General features: G+C 44.2%; 1 long non-coding RNA gene across 1 annotated transcript; it reads right to left on the minus strand.

The window, feature by feature from the left end:
- Positions 1-761: 761 nt before the first annotated feature.
- LOC124964237 (uncharacterized) lies at positions 762-1,703 on the minus strand. The gene is made up of 2 exons (XR_007104906.1): positions 1,615-1,703; positions 762-937 (listed from the first exon to the last, which is right to left on the minus strand). It is a non-coding gene; the product is annotated as an uncharacterized LOC124964237 (long non-coding RNA).
- Between the last annotated feature and the right edge of the window lie 21,723 nt (positions 1,704-23,426).

Genomic DNA, 23,426 nt, shown 5'->3' on the forward strand with positions numbered 1-23,426 from the left:
GATACTCTGTTTTCATTTTGGAAATTTCTGCTTTCCTGTTTGTTCCGAAAAGTGGATAACCTCCCTGATCTCCACCTACACTTGGAATGAATGCAAAGGCAGAAGGCAGGAGTCAGCAAGATGATATCGAAAGACAACTTTCAAGGTGATAAAACCTTGTTGGAGTGCGTGGGTTAGTGTGAGTGCCAAATGCAGCTAACCTGGGACAGCTAAGCTGCAGGAGAGTTGAATTTGCAGAGCAGATCTGCTCAGGAAGAACCACGGCCTCATTCCAGTTTGGAATTGGAGGAAAGAACACAAACAAACCCCCAGGCTTGAGATTTTTGATGGTGGTGCCCACAAGGAGCCGTAGAACAACAGCTGTGTCCACCAATCAGGGAACTCAACATGTCCAAGAAGGGAGGAGTCAGGGAAGGCAAGAGGCCAAAGTGCTTGAGGAAATCCAGAGATGTGGAGACGAAGCTTTCTTCTCCTTAAAATCAAAATACCATGTCTGCACGTGTGCCTACGTGAGCGAGAGAGGACTTGAGCCCAAGAGGAGAAGGGGAGAGAAACAGCCTTCAAAAGCCACATAAAGATGGCGGAGGACTTTGGTGGAACTTGGATGAAGAACTGGGGTGAGAGTGAGCACCAAGATTACAGTGGGAATACATGGGATACTTTTAGTTTTGCCATAAACTTGAGCTTCTTGCAAGTTCCTTTTCCTTTTTGGCATGGGTCTGTCAATTAGACCAAAAAAATGAAAAAATGCATCATGTATGTCATACCTTACCGCATTTATTTACCTAACATGATATCTGTCATCCATATATGTATATAATTCTCATGTACATGATTCCTCTGATCTTAGGGAAAGAGATCCAAATGAAATATCTCTGGAGAACACACTTCTTTAGTCGAACATTGGTAGAGCAAAATCCCATGGATGATAATTTGCCTGAAGGAAACAAAGAAAGTCGGTTTGTCACCGCAGGCTTCTAAACATCTCACTGAGCATCCACTTCTCATCCTGCATTTGATGTCACCTTGATGTGCCTTGGGAGCAATGCTCAGTGTGAATATAGAAAATGATTGGACCCCTGCAGGTGTCAGGAAGGAGCCGTTTTAAGTCAGAAATGATGCTGTCCTTAGAGATAGGAGGCAGATTAGGGCTCCCTGTGGCCCCCAGTTCCTTTCTGACTTGGGGGCAGAAGGAGGAAGCAGGGCCCAGGGCTCCTTGGGCTTCTGTCTGAAACTGAAGCAGGTCTGGAGAGCTCCCAGATCCTGTCCTCAGCCAAAGGCTCTTCTCTTTGTGTGTTCCCCCAATCTTATACCATACTGATTACTCCAGGCGTGGGGTCTCTGGCTCTCCAGGCTCCGTTACCCTGGTGCCTGGCGGATACTTCTACCTGGATGTCCCTGAGGAGCTTCAAACTTAACAATCTGAAAACCAAAGTTCCTACCTTCTTTTCCAATTCCCAAACCTGTTTTCCTTTCTCAGTCAGGGAGATGACATCTGCCTGTCACCCACGAGAGAAGCAGAGAGTCATTCCGACACTCTTCCTCTGTCTCCTCACCCTCCTCTGCACACTGGCTACTGGTAACTGTGACTCGTCTCCCTGCCTCTGGACTCACCTTCACCCTCTCTCCTGAGAGCCGGAGCCAACACTTCTCCTCTAAAGGGGCAGCTGGAGAAGGGGGTCAGCTTCACAGCAACGACCTCCATCACCACTACCTCGCTGCTGCAGAGCCGAGAGCACACAGGACAGTGGGTGTGGCTGTGTTCCAACGAGACTTCTTTCTGTAAGAACAGGCACAGGCCAGATTTGTCCCACAGGCTGTGGTTTGCTGGCCCCTGCTCTACCTGAGGTCAAAGTGAACTTCCTAAAAGACAAATCCAATTCCATCTGCTTTTTGGCCACAAGGCCTCCTGTCTCCCCCCACCCAACCCCTGCATCTTCCCCAAACCTGTGGGATCTGGTCTGTGGACCTGTGTCATCTGCATCTGTATCCTCCTGCAGTTCCCAGTTCACCTGGTTCTACTTGTCAATTCTATACCTTGGTGCAACTGTTCTTAGAGCCCAAAAGGCTGTATATCTGCCCAGCACCAAGATTCTGGGTACGCTGCTTGTCCTCCAGTGCTCTACCCTGAGCCCTCCTCTTGACTTCATCCATTTCATCATTCCTGCATTTACTTAGCATTTACATATAAGTCACTTAGTGAGCAGCTACTATGTGCAGGAAGAGCTCACAGAAAGCATGAGGACCGCTTGACCTGGGCTTCACTAGACAGATGGAGCCTCGAGGTATCACCTCCACATGAGGTCATCGTCAGCATTAAGAGGTGTCATTCGTTGTATGATTTTCAGCTGATGTCCCATTACTAGTGTCCCAGGTACACTGACTGTAATTCAGTCCTGTGACTAATAGGACAACATAGCATTCTACTTTTAATACATTAATTTGTTACATGCAAACATTTAAAATACAGTATCACTTTTGTAATCTCTTGCTTTAGTTCATTTCTAAATTATACTAGAAGTTTAGAGTAAATGCATATGAGCCCCTTTGCATTTCTAAGGGGCTATGATGTCATGGGGGAGGGGCAGGAGGAGTTTTGAGCTCCTTTTTATTTTTCCTAGTTTCTGACAGTGTCCTCAGCAAAACTCTGACAAATACACTTGCAAGCATTGAGACAAAGCAGCCCAGGGCTTGCTGTGAAACTGGAGCTTCCATCCAGGTCGGCCCTAGACAGCTGCTGAGCAAATTCTGGAGGTGCCGGTTCACAGCTAAAGCTTTGTGTTTGCAAGGTAGACATACAAAGGTGACCGAGAGAGACAAGGCAACCCCCGCCCCCGTCCTGGAGTTTCCATTACAGTACGACAAGTGCACAGACAGTGGGGCACGAGCATTGACAAGGCAATGTGACTTGGAGGGACAGACAGGTTGGGAAAATGGGGCTGGGCTGTGGACGATTCCCCTGGAGACAGAGCAGCCACAGGGTTTTCCTGAGTTGTTCCATCTGCGACCCCACGACACTCATCCAGCTTTCTGATGAAGCCTGTCACATGCCAGTTATTCATGTGTTTACTCTTCTGTCTCTTCTGGTCACTGGGAGCCCTTCGTCAGGAGAAATCCTAGCCGAGTGCCCTGGGCACCCCTGGTCATCCCTGGGCAGAAGAGCTTCTATGGAATCCTCTGGGTGAGTCCAGCTCCTCGCTCCCTCCGACTGCCGCCTGGGCTTCCACCAGCAACCCCAGGAAGCAACATGGGGAAACCAGGGCAGCAGGAGAGGGAACCTTGAAGCTGGGCACAGTGGCCAGCCCACTTCAAAGGCAGAGGGCTCAAGAGAGACTGTCGGCCCATGTGCATTAAATTTACCTTAGAAATTAAGGGCGTCCATCTACCAGTCTATCACCAGTGGGTTTCCCCAGTCATCTGCACATCTGAGAAACGGTCGGGGAGACACTGAGCACGCACACGCTGTGGCTGAGTTAGATATTTGTGGTGATGCCGCTGGATAAAAATAGCCCCGCCACGGCCTGATCCCACAGGGAGGACAAAGCCCTTTCAGAGCCGATGGGGGAAGGGGGTCATTTTTAAATCCTACTTTAAAAAAGAAATGTACGCCTATTCTTTCTCTTCCAAACATGAAGGGGATGCTGGTTTGCTGCAGAACATTTGGAAAGTACAGAAAATGGCAGAGACCCTCATCAAATGCTTTGGCTCTCAGTGCGGTTCCTGCTGACCGCAGAGAGGGGCAGAAGTAGCAGAGAAGAGGGAAACACAGTCATTTTACTGGTTATTTTGTATAGGAGTTATCAAAGTAGGGCCTGGCCTTTTTGCATCTGCTTTTAATCTTATCTGATTATGAAAGAAACACGTTCTAATTTTGGAACCGATAAGAAAGAAGCGTCTGTCACCCATATCCCATCCCCAAGAGATAAAGACTGTTAATGCTGTGACACACATTTCTTTTTATTTCTTTCTTTTTATTTTTGCAGACTGCATTTGATTCATTGTACACAAGCAGCGTACATCATTTTGTCTCTATGGTTGTGCACGATGTAGATTCACACCATTCGTGTAATCATATGTGTACGTAGGGTAATGATGTCGGTCTCAGTCCACCATCTTTCATACCCCACCATGTCCGTGACATGCATTTCTAAAGCCTGTGTTCTAGGCAAATCAATTTAGGTGAGATCTCACTGGGCCATCAGGGTTGCATCCTGCAAAAATTATTTTCATGTCACTTCACATCAGAAATATTTCCCCCACGCCTCAACACCTTTTTTGTCAGTGAATGATAACAACAATACAACCGAATTCTCTGGATGGATAATTTTAAAAATAGTTTTTAAATTGCTTGGCATTTCTAAATTTTCATGACTGTGTATCTAAAACAATGTGAACTTTTTAGATACGAGTTTTGGTGAGAATTTCAAGTTATCTCCATCAGAAAAGGAGAATCTGTTTCTACGGCAATATCTTTATCTGTGTCTGTATGTTCAGTATGTGATCATTAAAATCTAGGTCATCAGGGAGCTTAAGTTGGTATAATGGCTTTGGAAGATTGGTGGCATCTGCTAAATTAACACAAGCTCACCCTACAAGTAGTAGTCTCTCTCAAAATTCTGTACTCAAGAAAATATTGTCCATATCGACAGAGGTTACAAGAATGTTCATAGGGCTGGGGAGCAGTGGTATAGATCTGGCCTAGCATGCACCAGGCTCTGGGTTCAATTCCCACTACAACATACATGAGCACACACACACAATGATGACAACAATGTTCTTAAACTGGAACAACCAAAATGCTTATCAGTAGAAAAATTAATAAATAAAATTTGGTCTGTTCATAGAATAATACACCACATTAAGGTCTGAGTCATGGTGTCCCCTAACCAAAGTCATGTACTGAAACCTAATCACCAATGTGATTGTGTTGGGAGGCAGGGCCTTTAGGATTAATGTGCCCTTATAAAAGGGGCCCCAGAGTTCTCTGTCACCCCTTCCACCATGTGAGGACAAGTGAAAAGTGCCATCTCTGAGACTCGAAGCTGACACTTTCCAGACTCCAAATCTGTTGGCACCTTGACCTTGAACTTCCAACCTCTAGAACCAGGAGCAATAAACTTCTGCTGTTATAAGTCTCTTGGTCTATGGCATTTTTTTAATAGGAACCTGAACATGTTAAGACACTACATAATTAAAAACAATGAAATATTGCTACATACAACAAAACGCACAGATTGATCAGAAACTGTTAAGCAAAAGAGCATGACACAAGAGGGTGAAAACTGTATGATTCCAAAAGCAGGCAAAACTGATCATGGTAGAAACCAGAACCCTGTTTCCTTATGGATGGGAGCGGGGCATGAGGGGATCTTTTGGGTTGCTAGAAGCAATTCTCTATTTTGATTTGGGTAGTGATTGTATGTGTTCAAATGCGGAAATCTGTGATACTATATGTTTAAAATTGATGTAGTTAATACACTTTATTATATATAGGTTTTGCTTAAAAAAAAAAAAATCCTACCAGTGCCAGTAATTATCTCACCAAAGGAGAACTTCAGTCACTTCGGCATACGGTGGGCTCCCTCTGGGAAAATGTCGGTGGAAAGAACGTGCCGTAAGGACTATCCTGACTCCTGCAGCATCTTACCCCTCCGGGAGGCCATGGCTTGGCAAACGAAGGAAGCGGACCCAGTTCCTCTGAGGCCCCGCCCCCTTCTCTGGCGCTACGCCTGAGAGCATGAGCCGTCTGTGGTCAGGCAGTCTGCAGTGACGGCCCGGGGTCCTCCTTCACCTGGTGAGGCGGGATGCCGAGATTAGGGCCCTCGTCTTCTTCAGGGATGACACGTGCTGAGCCTGTGACTGGTGCCAGGCCTGGGCTCTGTACCGCCTGCATGGAGCTTCCCGCTGACAAGACAAAAGCAGAGGGACCTCACACCTGTTAGGATGGTCACTAGCAGAACACCAGAAAAATGGCCAGTCTGGACAAGGAGGTGGGGAAATTGGAACCCCAGGGCACTGCTGACAGGAGTGTAAAATGGTGCAGCCCATTTGGCAAGCAGTAGGATCGTCCCTCAAAAATTAAAGCAGAACTGCTCTATGATCCACCAGTCCCACTTTATACACACACACGCACACACACAAAAGCAGGGACATGAAGAGATATTTACACACCCATGTAAATATTGCAATGCATTATTCACAATAGCCAAGAAGTAGGACCAGCCTAAATGTCCACTGATGGATGAATAGATGAAGAAAATGTGTATTATACAATGGAATATTATGCAACCTTGAAAATGAAGGAAATAGGGGATTCTGACACATGATACAAAAGGAAAACATTTTTCTAAGGGAAATAAGCCAGTCACAAGAGAAGATAAATATCTTATGATTCCATTTATATGAGGTATCCAGGGTGGTCAAATTCACAGAGACAGAAAGAAGAATGGTGGGTGCCAGGGGCTCAGGGAAGGAAAATGGGTAGTTGACGTTGGGCCGAGGGGTTGGGAAATGGAGAAGAGCGGCAAGGTCCACCAAGGAGGATGCAAACCCTGTCTCCTAACTGCTATGTGTCCATGTCTACACTGGGTCTCAGTCTTCTTACCTGTAAATGGAAAGAAATGAACTGGAGACAGTTCCCTTGGAGTCCTATTTCCCCAGTGTGGTCCTGGGTCTGCCTTTCATCCCCACCATGTACCCGGGTCCCTAGCAGTGCTTGATTTTCACAGGTCAGAGCACTGCAGCATTGCAGGGGCACAGAGTCCTCTTCAGAGTTTTCACCGGATCTGCATGGAGCCCCCTGTACATTGCCCCTGGTTCTGACGGCCTGTGTGCTCACCTGTGCTTGCTGCAGGTTATATTCCGACACCACGAGGGCAAAGTGGCTGATGGTACTGTACATAGAATGTTTGCTACTTGGCAAAGCCAGGATATTCGTAACTAAAGCAAGAGGATCAGAGGTGCTGGGTGGCCTCTCATTATAGTTTCCATTTCCATTTCCCTAATGCATGCGTCTTTTTCATCGAGGCAGAAACTGAGTAGTCACAGCAAAAGTAAGAGCCTTACTTGAGATCACATAGCTGCTTAGTTGTAAATGCAGCCTTCAAATCCGGTTCCCTTTCGCTCCAGTCCATGCCTTTAACTGCTCACGGGATGGCTGCTGTGGATCAGAGGGCCTGCTGTGCTAGTCTTGAGCTCAGGAACTCTTTCCAGCAAGCAACCGTCCTTCAGTGGAATATCTTCAGTTATCCAGGCCTGCGTCAAAGCGATCGTTTAATTGACACTAAAGATGGTCCCCACTTTCAAACATCTCTCAAACTTGGGATCAGTTCAAACTTAAAGAGAAGAACAAGTTTTTATTTCTTTAATTTCTAATCTGCTACACACTGATATTTTTGTGAATCATAATAAAAATGGATTACCAGAAAAATAAAAGGAAAACATATGGACTAAAAATCCAAATATTTTGTTATTTTCAGGCATTACAGAAAGTTGCTCTGTCGATAGCTATAAACGGTTGCTTTCTCCCAGTTGCTGTACTTATAATGGATCACTAACAGTGCACAGAAAGCACCACCCATAAGTCACGTGGAGGAGCCGTGCCCTAAAGAAGAAGAGGCATGCTTTGAATTTGGAAGAACAAATGTGAGCTGGCATGGTTAATTTGGAATGCCCGGCCCTCTGCTGCTTCCATCTCTTTTCCTGAGGACTGAGAAGCTAAAGCACATGGCATATTCCAAGGGCATTAAATTTGGCTGCCAAAAGTGTCGTAAAATTATAATAGGCATTGGAGTCAGGCAAATCTGGGATTAGATCCCAAAAGCTGTATCCTAGCTGGGAGACCTTGAGAAGTTCAGATCTTCTCGCTGACTTATCACCATCACTATCCCCCAAAATAAGGCTAAAAAGTCCTTCCCTCTAGGGATGATGTTAAGATCAAGTGTCAGCAAGTACTTAGGTCACTCGCTGAATTTCCTGGATGCTCAACTGATACATGTCCCTTCTCTTTACCTTTACTGGGTTCAAAGCTGCCAGAAGAATTTCAGACCTCAGCAGTCCAAAGTTGCATTCTCTCTTAATTATTCTTTGGATTGGAAGGAGCCTGACTCATCTTTAGCCTCACCAGCAGCAGGTCCTGGTCGAAATAGAGGCAACACTGGGTCATTGGACACGCCCTCAACCCTGCCTCTTCCCAGCATGCTCTGCGCTGCTCCTGCAGAAGGGAGGGTCGTTCAGACTCAGCAAAGCAAAAATGCTGTGAACATGTCATTTTATTGGAAAAAGCTGGACTTTGGAAGAGCCAAACAAGGGATTTTTACAAAGCAAATTCAGTGTTTCCCATTATCTCAGCTTTACTTCAAAAGAATCAAACCCTCTGCTGAAGTCTCTAGCACCATCTTTGAAAATCTATGAAATCCTGATATCCTGATGTTAAGCCTCAGGAAATAAGCCCTGTTCCTGTCCCTCCCCCTGTTCCCTTTGGCAGGACTTTTTGGACATAGTGCCTGGCAGATATTTGGATTTTGGATCTGGATTGAAATTCTAAATTCATAAACACCAGCTGTGTGACCTTGGAGGAATCATATGTAAAATGGGTTTAATGCTATAATTCCAGTGCTTGAAAGCAACGACCAGGATTATGGATGTGAGACTGCTACACAACACTGTCTCCCATTCCATTTCTTTTACTCAAGTAGTAGAGGGCAGATGGGTTGAGGCGCAATCAAATGTTGTGGGGTCCTTGGTTCAGTGAACAGCGCTTTAGGACTTTCTGCCCCCCATCCAGATTCCCAGGATTACCTTGGGGCAGGTGGATTATAAACTTTTAGTGTTCAGAGGCCATACATCAGAGTCTAGTTTGGCTGCTTGCACACCTTGTAGTTTTCATTTCTGAAATGTGAGCCCAACTAGTGAGTTTCGTGTGACCGAACCAGGAAATAATTTGTTCATCATTCTTTAAAGGGCCTCTGAACTTACACCAATAACGAGCCTGTGTTTATCTGGAATCTTTTTCAAAAAAAATATTATAGCCAAGAACAGGCCTGGAAAAGAGGGATGGTGAGTGATGGGGACCACATGGCCATAGGAATGCAGCTGATTTTATGCTCAGGCCATGTAGGAAGTGTTGTCCCTGTTTCTTCAAGGGAGAGTTGGTCTGGCTTTTAAATACGCACTTGGGAGAGGCAACGTATCAGCCTGGATCCTGGAGGGTGGGTGCCCAAGTAGAGACTATTCAGCATGTCAGCTTTGGACCAGAGCTCCATGGAGTTCAGCACAGTGCCCTGACCCTGGTTCCAGCCCATCACCAATCCACAGCTTGCACATGATGGTAAGTTCACCAGCCGCTCTGCCATTTTGTCCTTGCCTTGATCCCCACATGAGCTTCTTGCTCCTTGATGGGAAGCATGACCATCTGATCAAGCTGCCTTAGGCTGCCCTGTGTCACATCCCTACTGCTTTGACCCGGCAGTTGGGGCCTTTCCCTTCCAGAGCTGTCCTCGCAGATAGCTCTCCACCTTGATCTTCCCTTCATCTGCGTAAGTTGCTCCTGTTGAATTTGTATTGAGCTGATGGGGTTTCAAGGACAGGATTGCCCTTGAAATTCAACCAATGGATATATTTGGAAGCCTGACTGGGGGTTGTGGCTCTGAGAGAACATACCCGGAAATACTTACTCCAGGCTGAGCCATAGACACCTCAAGTTCTCCTCCATGCTGACTTTGAGCTTCCTAAGAAGAAGGGGAGCTGAAAACACCCTCCTTGAGTCAGACAAGAGCTAACTTTCCATTTTCTGTGCTAAGAGAAGAAAAAAAGGAAGGGGTCACTCAGAGGCCATATACCCCCCCAAATCCCTGATATTTATATCTTGAATTAATCATGACGATGGCAAAACTGGTAGAACATGTACCACTGGAAAGATGCAAAATAGTCTATGTGGCATGCAGGGTTTTATAACCTCTGTTAAGGATCTGTAGGCAAATTTGCTCCCAATAATTCATGCCATTTTTTTTTTTTTTTTTTTTTTTTTTTTTTTTTTTTTTACCTTGGAACCTGGGACACCAGCTGAAATTAAAATCCTCCTGTAGAAAAGTGGACTTCATGCTTGGATGACTGCCTGATTTGGGGGGAGAGATTGGATTTTGGATTTAAACATCTTATATGTAGCGGAACAAAAGGGGGAAAATGTTCATTTTTAAATAACTATTCCAATACTTTTATACAGTTCTCCTTTGGAGGAACATGGCTGTTTGTAAAAACCATTTTGTGTGGCTATGGGTCTGGAATGGAGGGACGACGTTAAGATGAAGACATGATCAATTTCTCTGCATAAGAAATTAAAGGGGGGCTCATTGAAAAGAGAGAGTGTTTGGTTGTTAACTATGTTTTACAGGCACTGGAGGTAAAGGATCCAGGAACTTTAAGTGTGGGACTCTCAGAGGCAGAGGAGGGACTCAGGAGCCCTGGAGTGGACTAGTATTATGGCGGCTGGTAGCTGTGGGTGGAGGGAATGAGGCGTGACCGTGGCTCAGACATGGCTCCACACCAGTGCTGGGCAATTCCCCAGCACATTTTTACCCCAACTTAGATTATGCCAGGAGAGGAAGTTTACATAAAGAAGCAATTTAATTTACCTTGAATTTAGTTACATTTCATGAAAATAAAGTTTTAACTTCACCCTTCATTGAGTCAAATGACTATGAAATTCAGACCCACAGTCATGGTATCTGCTAATTTACCTAAACTCTGTGGCATTGGTGGTCCTTTTGTTCCCAAGCTGATGACATGCCGGTATGGCTGAATACCCCTGTATCTCCTGTACTTCCCCTTCGCAGCCCCTTGGTTTCTGCTTACTGTTAAGGGCAGAGACTCTGGGGGCCACTTTCCCAGGCATATTCACAGTCCTTATCAGTATACAGTGGGTGCTAAATAATGGTATGTTGAGTAAACATCTGAAAGAAGACGGAGATAGTGTCCAGGAGAGGAAGAGGATCAGTCAGAAGAGGAACAAAGAAAGGGACAGTCAGTGGGTTATAGAGAAGGCGATGGGTTGGTTGGTCAGTACAAAATTGTGGACAGAGAAGCCAGCAGCATGACTCCAGGACATGAAAGAAAGTCAATGTGGGTCAGAGAGGGCCCAAGAAAGTTGATGCAATTCCATGCCGAGACCCCACAGAGCTGGCCAGTTGCTGATTTCTTCCCATGGGCAGTCAGCCTAGTTTGAAGGGCTGTGGCAGGTGGGCTTTGGTGCAAGGTATGTGGAGGTTTTCAGACTCTCCTTGGAACACAGGTGATGCCAACCCAGGAACAGTGCTGTCCTCCTGAGCAGCTTCACCCTCTTCTCCTCATGTCAGCCCCTCCTTTAAAACACTCTGCCAGTGAGAGAAGCAGGAGCTCAGGAAAACCCAAACTCTGCTACAAATCCTAAAGCTGCCTGGATTACGCTGCTCTCTTCTGACACCGTCCATGGCTTCTCTTGCCTTTGAGATTTATTTCAGGACATGGGACTGGTTTAAAGTTTCTCACACAGTAGCTAGGAGGAGGATGTGATGCCTTTCCAGGAGAATGAACTTCCCGACTGGGTCAGAGCCTCCTTCCTTGCAGATTCTGTTAGGGAAGAGGAAAGAGAATTGAAGCACTGAGCATGAGATCTTTGTGGATGGAAGGTGACCAGAGACCACTGCTGGGCAGAGTCCTGAGCAGTTGTGCCCTAGTGGAAGGAAGGGATGAGAGAGGAGGGCACTTCGCTTGGCAGCAGCTTGTGTTCTTCCCTCTTCCCCTCCCACTGCCCCACTGGAGTTTTGTATTGCTATCCCAGTTGGAGTTCATGAATCTGGAAATAATCCCCTGAGCTGCGACAGTCTCAGAGTTAGCACTGAACAGATGGTTGCTATTCTTTGCACCTGTTCTATTCTATTCCATTCTATTCTATTCTATTCTATTCTATTCTTTCTGTTTCTTACCACGCTTGTCTTTCTATCTTTAATCCTGGGTTCAGTCAATGTGTGGCTCATTCAGGTTGAATGTTCAGGAGGTTTGCAGAGGAGATTCATCCACGTGGAGTCTGGAGGGGACCCTTCCCCCAGGTCCCCTCCATCGTAAAGGTCAGATGAAGATGACTGCCTTCTGCTGCAGGACTTCAGGGACAGGGGTTTCAGGTTGGAGTCCTTTAAAGGTTTGCTGAACAAAAGCATTTGAACTGGACTTCGAAGGGCGAGTAAAGTTATCTGCCAATCCGAGAAAGAGATGTGGAAGGTGACAGTTTCTCAAAGAAACAACAGAGAAAATTAACTGTGACTCTAATATTTTAAGAATGTGAACCAACTTGAAAGGAGGAACAGAGTATCAGCGAAAGCATGGGAGGACTCTGTCTTCCAGATTTCTAAATAAGCTTTACTCACACCTTGGGGTTTGGAGAAGACCCATGGAAGTCAGACGTGTGCCACGCCACCCAGCAGGGCGTCTTTCTGCAGAAAGACGTGGCACCCACCCACCAGCAGGAGGAGAGGGCTGAGAGCTGTTCCTGGAGATGCAACATCATGCCGAGTCACCCACATTTGCTCTGAAGCTACATTTTCAACACGGTTTTGGGGAGGACAACTCCCTGCCCCACTGCCTGTACAAGTCCAGACGCTTCAGCTTAGCAGGGTGTCCCTGCTGATCTCTCCAGCTCTGGCTCCTGCATGCCTCCCATGCCACCTCATGTTGCCGCTCTGTGTCACGGGGATAGTGGTGGGCACCCAAACACACCATCACCTCCTCCACCTCCATCACCTCCACCTCCATCACCTCCTCCACCTCCAGTGTTCTGCTCTACCATTCCTTCCGCCTGGATTTCTTTTCTTCTCTAATGAACTAGTTAACCCCCTACTCTTCCTTCAAAAACCAGATCCAATGGCCCTTCCTGTCCCTACCTATGCACAGTCCATTACCACCAACCAAAAGCGGGATCAAGTACTGTATCTCTTTTGCTTTATTGCTTTGAATATACTCCTACAGAGACAGTAAAATAATATGCACGTGTGTTCTCTTTTCAAGAGCATTCTCTCATTCAGTCAGTATCTACTGTGTGCCAGGCCCTTAGGACAGAAACTATATATATTTCTCATCAGTTTTATTCATTACAACCTCAATATTTCCAGAAGCGAGTACAAGCAAGCTCTATGAAATTATAGGATAAAGGAATCAATGAATGAGTGAATGAATGAATAAATGAAGATCATTTCCCCTAGGCACTTAAAGTTCCTACCCCAAACTTGATTTGATATAACATAAAAAATTAAGTATTCTGAGCCCACAGGGAAGATGCCAACACCCTTCTTGGGAATTATCTGGGTGCCTATAATTTGATGTAAGACAGAGAGTCTATGCAGTTGTACAGAGAGGAGCTCTCTCTGATGGTCATCCATCTTTTCTATTCTGAAACCATGTATTCCTGCGGTTCCAGAGATTGAAATAAAGCAATTGTATCATGAGTCACTTAACAGGCCATGAACGAGCTACTTGGCACAGACCTCCCCCCGCCCCAAGTGGGAAGGCTGGCCACAGAGACCTGTCTTGCTGCCCGTCTGTGTCCTGTTGAAAACCTCAACCAAGGCTGCGGCAATTTGGGGTTTTTCTAAAAGTACTCTGCACTGGTTTCAAAGACAAGTTTCAAAATGGGTTTGAGGAATAAATAGGCAGTCCTATAATCAACGCTCTTCTTCTTTGGGAGACACATAATAAGCTCCCGCTTTGATTTGATGATTGGTACTTGGTCCACATGTTTCCCAGCCGTTAGCTATAATTAGAATATTTCCATAAATGGTGACGATGAATCTGTATGACTGATTTCTTCTAACCAGCACACCTGATGGTGGATATCAAAATGAAGGGCAGATCCCTGGAGGCAGTCTCTGAACTCGACTGGGAGTCCGAACACTGGGTGGGCCTCAGTTCTCGGCTCCCCTACTTTCTATACAGTGACGCTGGGAAAATTGCCTGTGGCGTTTGTTAAAAAGGAGAGGGAGCTTCCTCTGCAGGAATATCTTAAGGTTAAAATGAGGCAGTAGGTACAAAGCGCTTGGCACGTAAGTGGTAAGAGGTCCACCTGAGTGCCTCACGTCTCTTGAGACATCACGTGTTCCTTCTCGTAATTCTGCCTTTGGTGCTTCCTTGAAATGACTATCAGAGTCATATGCGAAGGGATAACATGGCTGTTCTTGCTTATTGAGGATCTGGGGTGTTTCCATCAGCCTCTGGGATTTGCTGGGGACCGTAGTCCTCCACCCTGTGTTTTTCTGTGGTGAGCACTCTTGGGGTTCACGTCTTTCAGGAGAAGAGGTGCTTGTCTGGCCAGGGGCAGTATCCAATTTGAAGACCATGAGTGCCTCTGACCTGGTCCGTTCAGCTGAGCTTCCCAGCAGCGTTAGGGTTTTCAGTGACTAGCATAAGCAGCAGCATGTCCTTGCCCTGCTCAGTTTTGAATCATTCAGCTGGGTGCCATGGCTTACATCTGTGATCCCAGTGACTCGGGAGGCTGAGGCAGGAGGATTGCAAGAGCGAGGTCAGCCTTAGCAATTTAGAGACTCTAATCAACCTAGTGAGAGCCTGTCTCAGAATAAAATATAAAAAGACTGCGGCTGTAGCTTGGCAGTAAAGCATCCCTGGGTTTAATCTCCAGTACTAAACAATAACAAAAAAATTGAATTATTCAGAGACAAATGCCTCAGTGGCTGGAGCACCCAAATACTACTTTTGGCACTGATAAAGCTAATTTGAGGGTTTCTTTTTGTGTGAGAGCCAAAAGGGCTGTCTTGCTCCCTGGCACTCAGACTGGACTTTACAACAGCATACCTCAAGGCAGATCCACCTACACAAGCAACTGTCCCTTTCCTAGATCTAACCTGATAATTTGATGATATTCGAGAGAAGTAACCCCACCCCCATCACTGTCAGGTGGAGTGGGGGGCAGGGCAAAGTTCATGAGTGCACACGGAGCCTCCTGTCCCACCCCAAACCTTCCTTGACTTTAAGCTTTTGTAGATGGCCACTCCCAGCCCACCAATCCCCCAGTTCCCAGCTCCAGTGCCAGGTGGTCCAGCAGGGTCCGGGAACTGAAGGGCTGACTTTCCACCAAGGTGGCAAGGAGCTGGAATGACCACAGGCTGTGAGAGTCACCTGGCTCCTGTGGTACCTGCCAGGAGCTGGGTCAGAAGGAGAAAGAAAACTCTTCCCACTCTGCAGATCCAGTCCAGGGCCCTGCTTCCTCCCACACAGCTTCTGTGAAGGCTGCCCTTGGCACAGGTCTTTTGTCCCTGTTTAAAACAGAAAAGAAAAAAATGTCAGAAGTCCCTGAGCTGATTAAACGCTGAGCACACTGATATTTTCAGTTATTCAGAATTGCTACTTTCTGGGAAGAGGAGTCAGTGATCAGCTAGGCAAACAAACTCTTTCTCTGGTGATGAAAAAGCAAAACCCTGTAGTTTATATTATTGGAGTGTCAGCAGGTGATTGATTAGGCTCCTTATATTTTCCCTCACTTGCTTGTCAAGCAGGTGGCGGGTTCTAATTAATATCACACTTCATGGCTTTTTTCAATGGAGCAAATATAGAAATCTCTAGAAAATCAAAAGTGGTTTTTGGGTTGGGGCTTAGTGCTTTGCCTTTTGCTAAAGCCTTAACTGACGAGATTATGTTAAATGTTCTTGATGGACAGGAAAGGTGGAAAATATGAGCAAAGTTGGCTAGGTGTCCCAAAGATAAAGAAAATTATGGGCCCAATGAGTCCCCCACGCCCACGCTCTGGGAGAATGATGAAAGCTTCAAGGGATCAGCATGTTGGTGTGTAGAAGGTAGGATTCTGGGCCCAGGTGTGGCAATGAGCTCCATATCTCACTAACATCATGGAAACAGCTAGAACATAGAGAGCTGCTTCCGTTTTAGACAATAAAGATGGTCATGGTGACATGATGGGTTGGAGAGAGCCCTCTTCTTTGGGGGGCACTCTGGAAACCGCCTAGATTTTTTAAGTGACCTTGTGGGGCAAGGACAACCCTCACTGCCAAGAACTCTATACCTAGGTAGGATAAGAGCTCAAGTTTATTTAATTTCACATATAGAGAATACGGAAATGTGTAATTTCTTGGACATTAGGAGATACAAATTGAGATTCATACTTTTGTATGTAAGTTGAGTCTTTAAAGATAATTATTTGTAGAAAGGTTTTCAATGGAATCTTTGTAAATCAATATAGTTTTAACAACAACAAGTGAGTTTGAATTTTAGCCCTTTCTTTAGAAGAATTTGTATGGAACATATCTACCTAATTGAGGTGAAAGAGGAGTTGTCTTGAGTGGAGGTACTGGAACTCAGGGCTCTTCTGTTTGACTTCTCTCTCACACTGACTGGGCCCTAGTGACATCTGTGAAGTCCCAGGGCTCTGATGACTAGCTTGGAGTCATGCCAGAAGTCACAGACTTCATTTTATAGGTAGGTAGCTGAGTATCAAGTAGCTAGCAGCATCCGGGTCAAGCCAACATTCCCTAGAACTTTACTTGTGTTCCTCCCTAATGTGGTCGCTCCTCCCTTGGAGCCTCTTCATTTGGTTCTTGCTTTAATCTTTGCATCTAAGGGACTACTCTACTGCCCTCTCAGTGCCTGGCACAGCAGGCGTGTTGAATACATGTCAAATACAAGATGTGATGCATGTTGTCCAAGGAAAGCCATTTTGCATCTCAGATAATGCAGGGAAAGAGAATAAAATCCAGGGCATTATAGAGGAGGAGAGCGCATATTAAACTTGCCCTTATTTATTTATCCTTTCTCAGTTTGGAATGTTTGCTGCAGTTCTATCCACAGCTGGGCTTTAATACATGGGAATCACTTGCGTCTCTACTCCTCCAATCTCACTGGACGTGTGTGAAACACACATACACACACACTGCATTTGAATCCAGTTGAGACAGAGAGAAGTCAGAGAGATGGAGTCCAAATAACTGTTCTTTTGGTGGTCATGCTGATCAGAGAACAGGTTTCTTCCTTCTTGTCCCCAGATCAAGGGGACAAGAATGAGCCACTGTGGTGCAATAAACTGGTTTACTTACCCAGTCAGCTTAGCATACTCAGAGTAAGAACAGAAAGATGTGGGTCTCCAGGGCTACCTCTGGGCTCTGATCTAGATGTACATCCACTTGGAAGCAGATGCAAAGCAACTTGACTCACACCAAAAAAAGAGAGAAAAGCTGATATTTCTCAGAGAAGTAATTTTTATTCCCTGGGTTAGGGGTGGGCATAAACAGTATATGAAGAAACATAGGGGGACTCCTTCCTAATATGTGTACATAGGAGGCTGTTCTTAGTGTATAGAGCAGGGTAGAAAATTCAGGAAAAAGGAAAGAATCTGTTTTATTCAGCATTTTTCATCGCCATGACCATAAGACCCAACAAGAGCAATTTTAGAGGATGAATATTTATTTGGGGCTCACAGTTTCAGAGGTCTCAGTCCATAGGTGGTTGACTCCATTACTTTGGGCCCAAGGTGAGGCAGAACAGAATGGAGGAAAGATGTGGAGGAGGAAACCAGTTCAGGACATGGCACCAGGAAGCAGAGAGACAGTTCCACTCACCAGGGACAGAATATTTACCCCAAAGGCATGCCCCCCTACCTTCTCCATCCACTCCCTACCTGCCTACAGTTACCACACAGGTAATTCATTCAAGTGGACTAATGAACTGATTGGGTTAAGGATCTCACAACCAAATCATTTCATCTCTAAACTTTCTTATATTATCTCACATATAAACATTTGGGGGACATCTCTTATCTAAATCCTAACAGTTTCTAAGAGTCAAGCGCTACTACGTTAAACCCAGCTGCATTCCTGAAATGTCCTACCTGGATCTTCATGTCAGTCAGACATTTTGAATTGTGGTTTCTATGTTTATTGACTGGGATAAGCCTACAGCTCATTTCTGGCAGGATGACCACACTCGGTGGGCACTGCATGATGGCTGAATTCTGAAAAAATGGAATGAAACCAACCTCAGAGTTAGGAGGAACGTGTCTGCAAATGTATGATAAATTTGTGTACTGCAAGTCCTTAAAGAATTTGGCGTTAGCTCTAGTGCACACAATTAAACCCCAGCACACACCAAACATGATATCTGTAAGTACAAATTAGGAACTTAGGAACTGTCAGCATATAAACTGGGACAAAGCCCAGCAACAAAGTCAAGAGACACAGGGCCCAACAGTCTAGTAGGTCTACAAAAAGCATTACAGGGATGGTGTGACTCTACATCCTGTACAACCACAGAAATGAAAAGTTGTACCCCATTTGTGTACAGTGAATCAACATGCAGGCTGTAAAAATAAAAAAAAAATAAAAAATAACTATTAAAAAAAAGAATAAACTTGGCCCATGCCAGCTTCTGAGCAAAAATAAAAGGTCAAGGTTATCAAGATGTAAAATCAACCATCTAATTTGAGTCCTCCTACACAAGGGCCTTAACGTGGACAGTTTCCAGAGGGAATTGCTAATGAAGATTGAAAGCTGAGACCTAGCTGGAGAGTACATACCTATACGTAAGTATCTGTGCTAGCAGGATCCGTGAGGGATGGAGACACGGTGCATATCCCGAGATGGCTCACAGGAAGAAAAGTGGCGGGCGGGCCAGTCACCCTTCTTGACTGCAAGCGATAGTGTCCCACTGATTTCTAGGAAAAAAAAAGAGAATGTTTGTAATTCATCAAAACTTGAAGAAGCAGGTTTGGAGCATAGACTAGATACAAAGAGCACCTGGAAATCAGGCAGCTAGAAGTCCTGAGACCTGGACCACATAGAGCCACTGCTGGTAGCCATTGCCTTGGACCTATGTCACCTGACCGGGCAGGAGACAGACATGGGCACATGGTTGTGGCATACTGCCACCATCAGTTCCGACTGCATCTTTTTTGGCATCTGGCTTGTGATTCTAAATTCCCTAGTAGGAATGTGTCTTTGACTTGGTAAAGATTATGCTCCTGTGCCCTGGCTCCCTGGAGAGGGGAGATTACCATTTATTCACCACCAAGAAAACAGGCAATGGGAAATGCTTCTCTCACCCCTCAGAGGAGAGCGGAGCGATAGGCGGCCAGATCACATTCCCTATGAAACTAATGGATACACCAATTATGTGTCTTGATGGGCATTCAAAGGCCAAAATTAAGGGGACTTTTTAAAGCATTAAGTGGCACAAAATCAACAAAAACATCTCTGGAGTCTCAAAGAAAGTGGTATTTGTTTATTTTTATGATCACTATAAAAATGGAAATTGAGTGATGTCTTCTCATATTGATTGTAAACTATCTTGCTCATACCTCCCTCTTACTCTTTCTTCTCCCCATTCTCTACCTATTTGCCTGTGCAATTCCCAACCTATCTGCATTATATAAAGAGCAAAGTGCTGGTCAATGAAAGTCATCAGGGAAAAGAAAAAGCAAAGAAAAGAAGAAAAATCAGAATGGAGGAATGTCGCAGTTGACATTTCTTTTTTCATCAGCTGAATCAGTTCACGTATTAACAGGTAGATTGCACTATTTATGTTTACTAAATGAAATACTTGAGATAGCAGTAATAGAAACTATTTCCTAAGTGTTTACTATGTGTCAGATGCTTTGCATATGTTATCTTGCTCAATCATCATGGCAACTTGGTTGAAATGGAGTTTATTATCACTCGATGATGAAAGAGGAAACTAAGATAATGGTAACAAGTGGCTTTGGTCAAGGTTGTAAAACCAAGTAATGGGCAAATCTGGGATTGGATTCACTTGTCTCTTTAACCCCAGAAGTCCTGCCACCGTGCCACGCCCCCTGTGAGTATTGGCACATTTGAATAGACCTGAGTCAATGTTGTTCTGATGGGTGTCAGCTTCCTGCACAGGCACATTCCTTCAAAGATAAAAACATGGCTCTCACAGCATTCTTGCCATGGAAAAAGGGGACCTCAGCTCCAAACTGAAACTGAAGCTGGGTTTCAGGAAGTGGGAATTGGCAGAAAATAGGACAAAGCCGTCCTGAATTGCAAGAGACAAGCACTGACTGAACAGGATCCCCTGGAGGAGCAAAGCCCTGTGAGGATGCTTGGTCAGTGAGATTGCTTTTGGCTAAAATCACTGTCACAGCAGATGGAAACCAATGGTCACTGCAGGATAATATGACACAATTTGCTTTTTTTTTTTTTTTTTGATGGTTCCTTCTGCCTGGTGATGTTTCCCAGGCTTCTCTCTCTTTTTCTCTATTTTTTCTTTCTTTCTTTTTCCTAAGCATTAACTTCAGAAGTGAAAATGAAAAAATTGCTATGCATTTTGCAAATCATGACCATTTTGCCTTTGCCTTGGGTTTTTAAAAATAATCAAACTGCTTTGCAATTAAACTGGAAGAGCAAATAAATTCATAAAAGTCAAAATGCATTCTTCTCTGAAAACACCAAACACATAAAACACGCCATAGGACTATAATACTTTACATACGATACTAAAAACTCTCTTGTTTTCCCTCTAGAGAGAATGAACAAATAGCCCAAGTATTAAAGAGAATGGAAAAAGGAACAAACTGTAAGACAAGAATGATGTGACTCTTCTCAGACACTTCTACCTATGAAGATTTATTCCTTGAATAGTCAATGGCATAGCCCTGCCAGAAACCAATAAATTAAGAAAGGATTGTTTTGCAATTTAAATTTAGCATGGCATTCACTTAGTTCTGTTTCATACAAAGATATGATATATCTAGTTTTTTTCCTGAACCCCAAGTCACAGACCTTTTCCTGTGAATGTGTAACATCTTAAATTACAATTTTACTTGTAATGGCAAATTCAATTGAGGGACTGTGGCATAATTTATTTAACTGATTTCCTAATGGGGACTTTAAAAGTTGTTTCTAGTTTTTCACTATTATGGAAGGTGACAAATTGTGTTCTGCATTCCACTCCAACTTTACCCTTTAAAGGAATTATTTCCTTAAAATAAATTTCCTGGAGTTTAGTCACCTGGGGTCTAATAAAATTAACTATTTTGCTTTACTTCATAGGTTTATAAAAGTCTTTTCCAAAGTTCTTATCAATTTACATTGTCACCAGCAAGGTTTTCCTAAGCCATTTTTTTTTATTTTACAAACTTAGCAACATATTGTGTTTTGTTTCTTTTAAATTGAAATCCTTCAGGGAGGATTTCTCTAATTAAGTGAAAGCATGGCTAAAACCTACCACTTGGCTCTTGTGTGAGCTTCTAGAGAATGATTATGAAATCATAGTGATAAAATTGGAGATGTCAGGGGCCTGTTCAGTTTGATCTGTCCTTCTGAGGCAGGTGTTGGACTGTTACCCACAGGCCAGTGCTTTGGGGACACAAATGAGTGGAATATGTTTGTCCAATATGTCAGTCAGAGTTCCCAGAAGACTTGGCCACAGGATGCCAACGAAACTGGAATTCAAAGGCCTGGCTTCCTGCCGGCCATCCCCTGCAAGGCTTGGGAGCCTGTGAGAGGAGGGTATCTCCTGGGTATGCTCTGTAGTCACTCTGGGTTCCAGGACTTTGCTTGGACACCTGGAATTCAAATTCCCCCACTGTTGAACCGGAATAAGCAAATGCACCCCACAGCTGCCTTCTACTGTTTCATTCTCTGAATGCATTGTTTGTAATGCTGAAATTTATTCTGCTAGAATGAAGTGGGACGTCCAAATTGCCAGGGCGTCAGAAACCGTCTGGTGTGACACCCAGGGATTGGGCAGCACTCGGGCCTCAGTTTCCTCACCCCCAGCATAGTGGTGGCATCCCTTGCCTTCACACATTGTTCTAGTGATGAAACATGTATTTATTTTTTTTTTTTGGTAAAAGCTGACTCAAGACTGTCTTGCTAAATTAATCTATCAGTGGGATTGTTCTTATTATTGATAATTGCTACTAGTATGACAATAATTACAACACATGCATTGAGAAATTCTGGGCATTAATTTCATAATTTTTTGTGTAGATCAGTTTTCATGGTAACATTAATTTAATGTTCACCCTGTATTGGACTTGTTCCAAGTGTTTTGTGTGAATTGATTCTGACAGTTTCCTAAAATATATTTTTCCATCCATCCCTATTTTTACAGATAGGTAAACTGAGAGCAGCTTCATAAAAAAGTGTTATTAAATGGCAAAAGCTAAGTTATGCTGCAGTAACAAATAACCCCAGGTCTCCTAGACTTACAACTCTTAAGTTTTACTACCCTCTCATGTTACATGTGCAGTGTAGGTTAATGTCAGTTCTTTATTCTGGGACCCCCATTGAGATAGTTGCCCTCATCTCTGACATAGTTGTGTCCTGGTGGACACAGAAATATTGTGAAGATAGAACATGCAATAGCTTTTAAAGCTGCAGATTAAGAAGGGACACAGGCTACTTCCTCTCAATTATACTGCCAAAACCAAATGACATGGCTGAGTCTGACATGAATGAAGAACATAAGATTCTCCTTCAGGGAAGACACAGTGAATATATTGAACAAATATAATCTACCACTGACAATAGCTTACTCAAGGTCTCACATCAAGAAAATTGCAGAGGCAGGATTTGAGCTCAGTGTGACTCCAACGTCAATCCCATGGGCTTATCCGCTTCACTTGTCTCGATGACGAGATGCTAGAGAATGTCCCAAAGTGAATCTTAGAGCTACTCTTTGGCCCCAAGAAGAAAGCCATTATGAGAGCAGGCACCCACATGTTTTAGGGAAGCTATTTCACAGTATCCTGAATGCCTCCTCCACAGGAGCATTTGCACATTATTACTTTTCATGCCGCTTCTGTCTGGGTGAAGGAGAAGATCTCTCCAGTCACTCGACACTTCCATGCGTAATCTTTTCTTAAAAGTCCTACATTCAGAGAATCCAGGACTGGAGAGGACGGCAGGTAAGGCCTGCCCCTACCAGTGCTGTCATTCTCTTGACAGAGTCCTTCCAGGGAGCCTCTCCGGCCCGTGTAGCACCTGCCCAGAAAGACTGTCCCCTTTACGGACAACCCCAACTTTTGGAAGAACTCCCTTGAATTGAATCTCCCTTCTATAGTTTTAATGCTAGGAGCTACATTTTAAGATAAACACGATTGTTTCTCTTTTATGCATCCATCTACTAAAAAGATACATGGAGAGAGAGAGATCCAGAGATAAAGATGCAAAGAAAGATAGACTAAGATATTGTAGATACGTAAATATGTGACTCACCTAAAATATATATTGTGGTATATTATATATTTAGTATATTATTAATTCTTTTGTGTAATATACTTATATAATATTTATATCTATAAAATATAATATTTTTATGGATATGCTATTATATATTACATATTATATATAATAATATATAAAGGTTGCATTTAAGTGTATATGTACATATATATGTATACACACACACGTACAATATCC

Source organism: Sciurus carolinensis, chromosome 14 (assembly GCF_902686445.1).
Source record: "Sciurus carolinensis chromosome 14, mSciCar1.2, whole genome shotgun sequence".
Taxonomy (NCBI): Eukaryota; Metazoa; Chordata; class Mammalia; order Rodentia; family Sciuridae; genus Sciurus; species Sciurus carolinensis.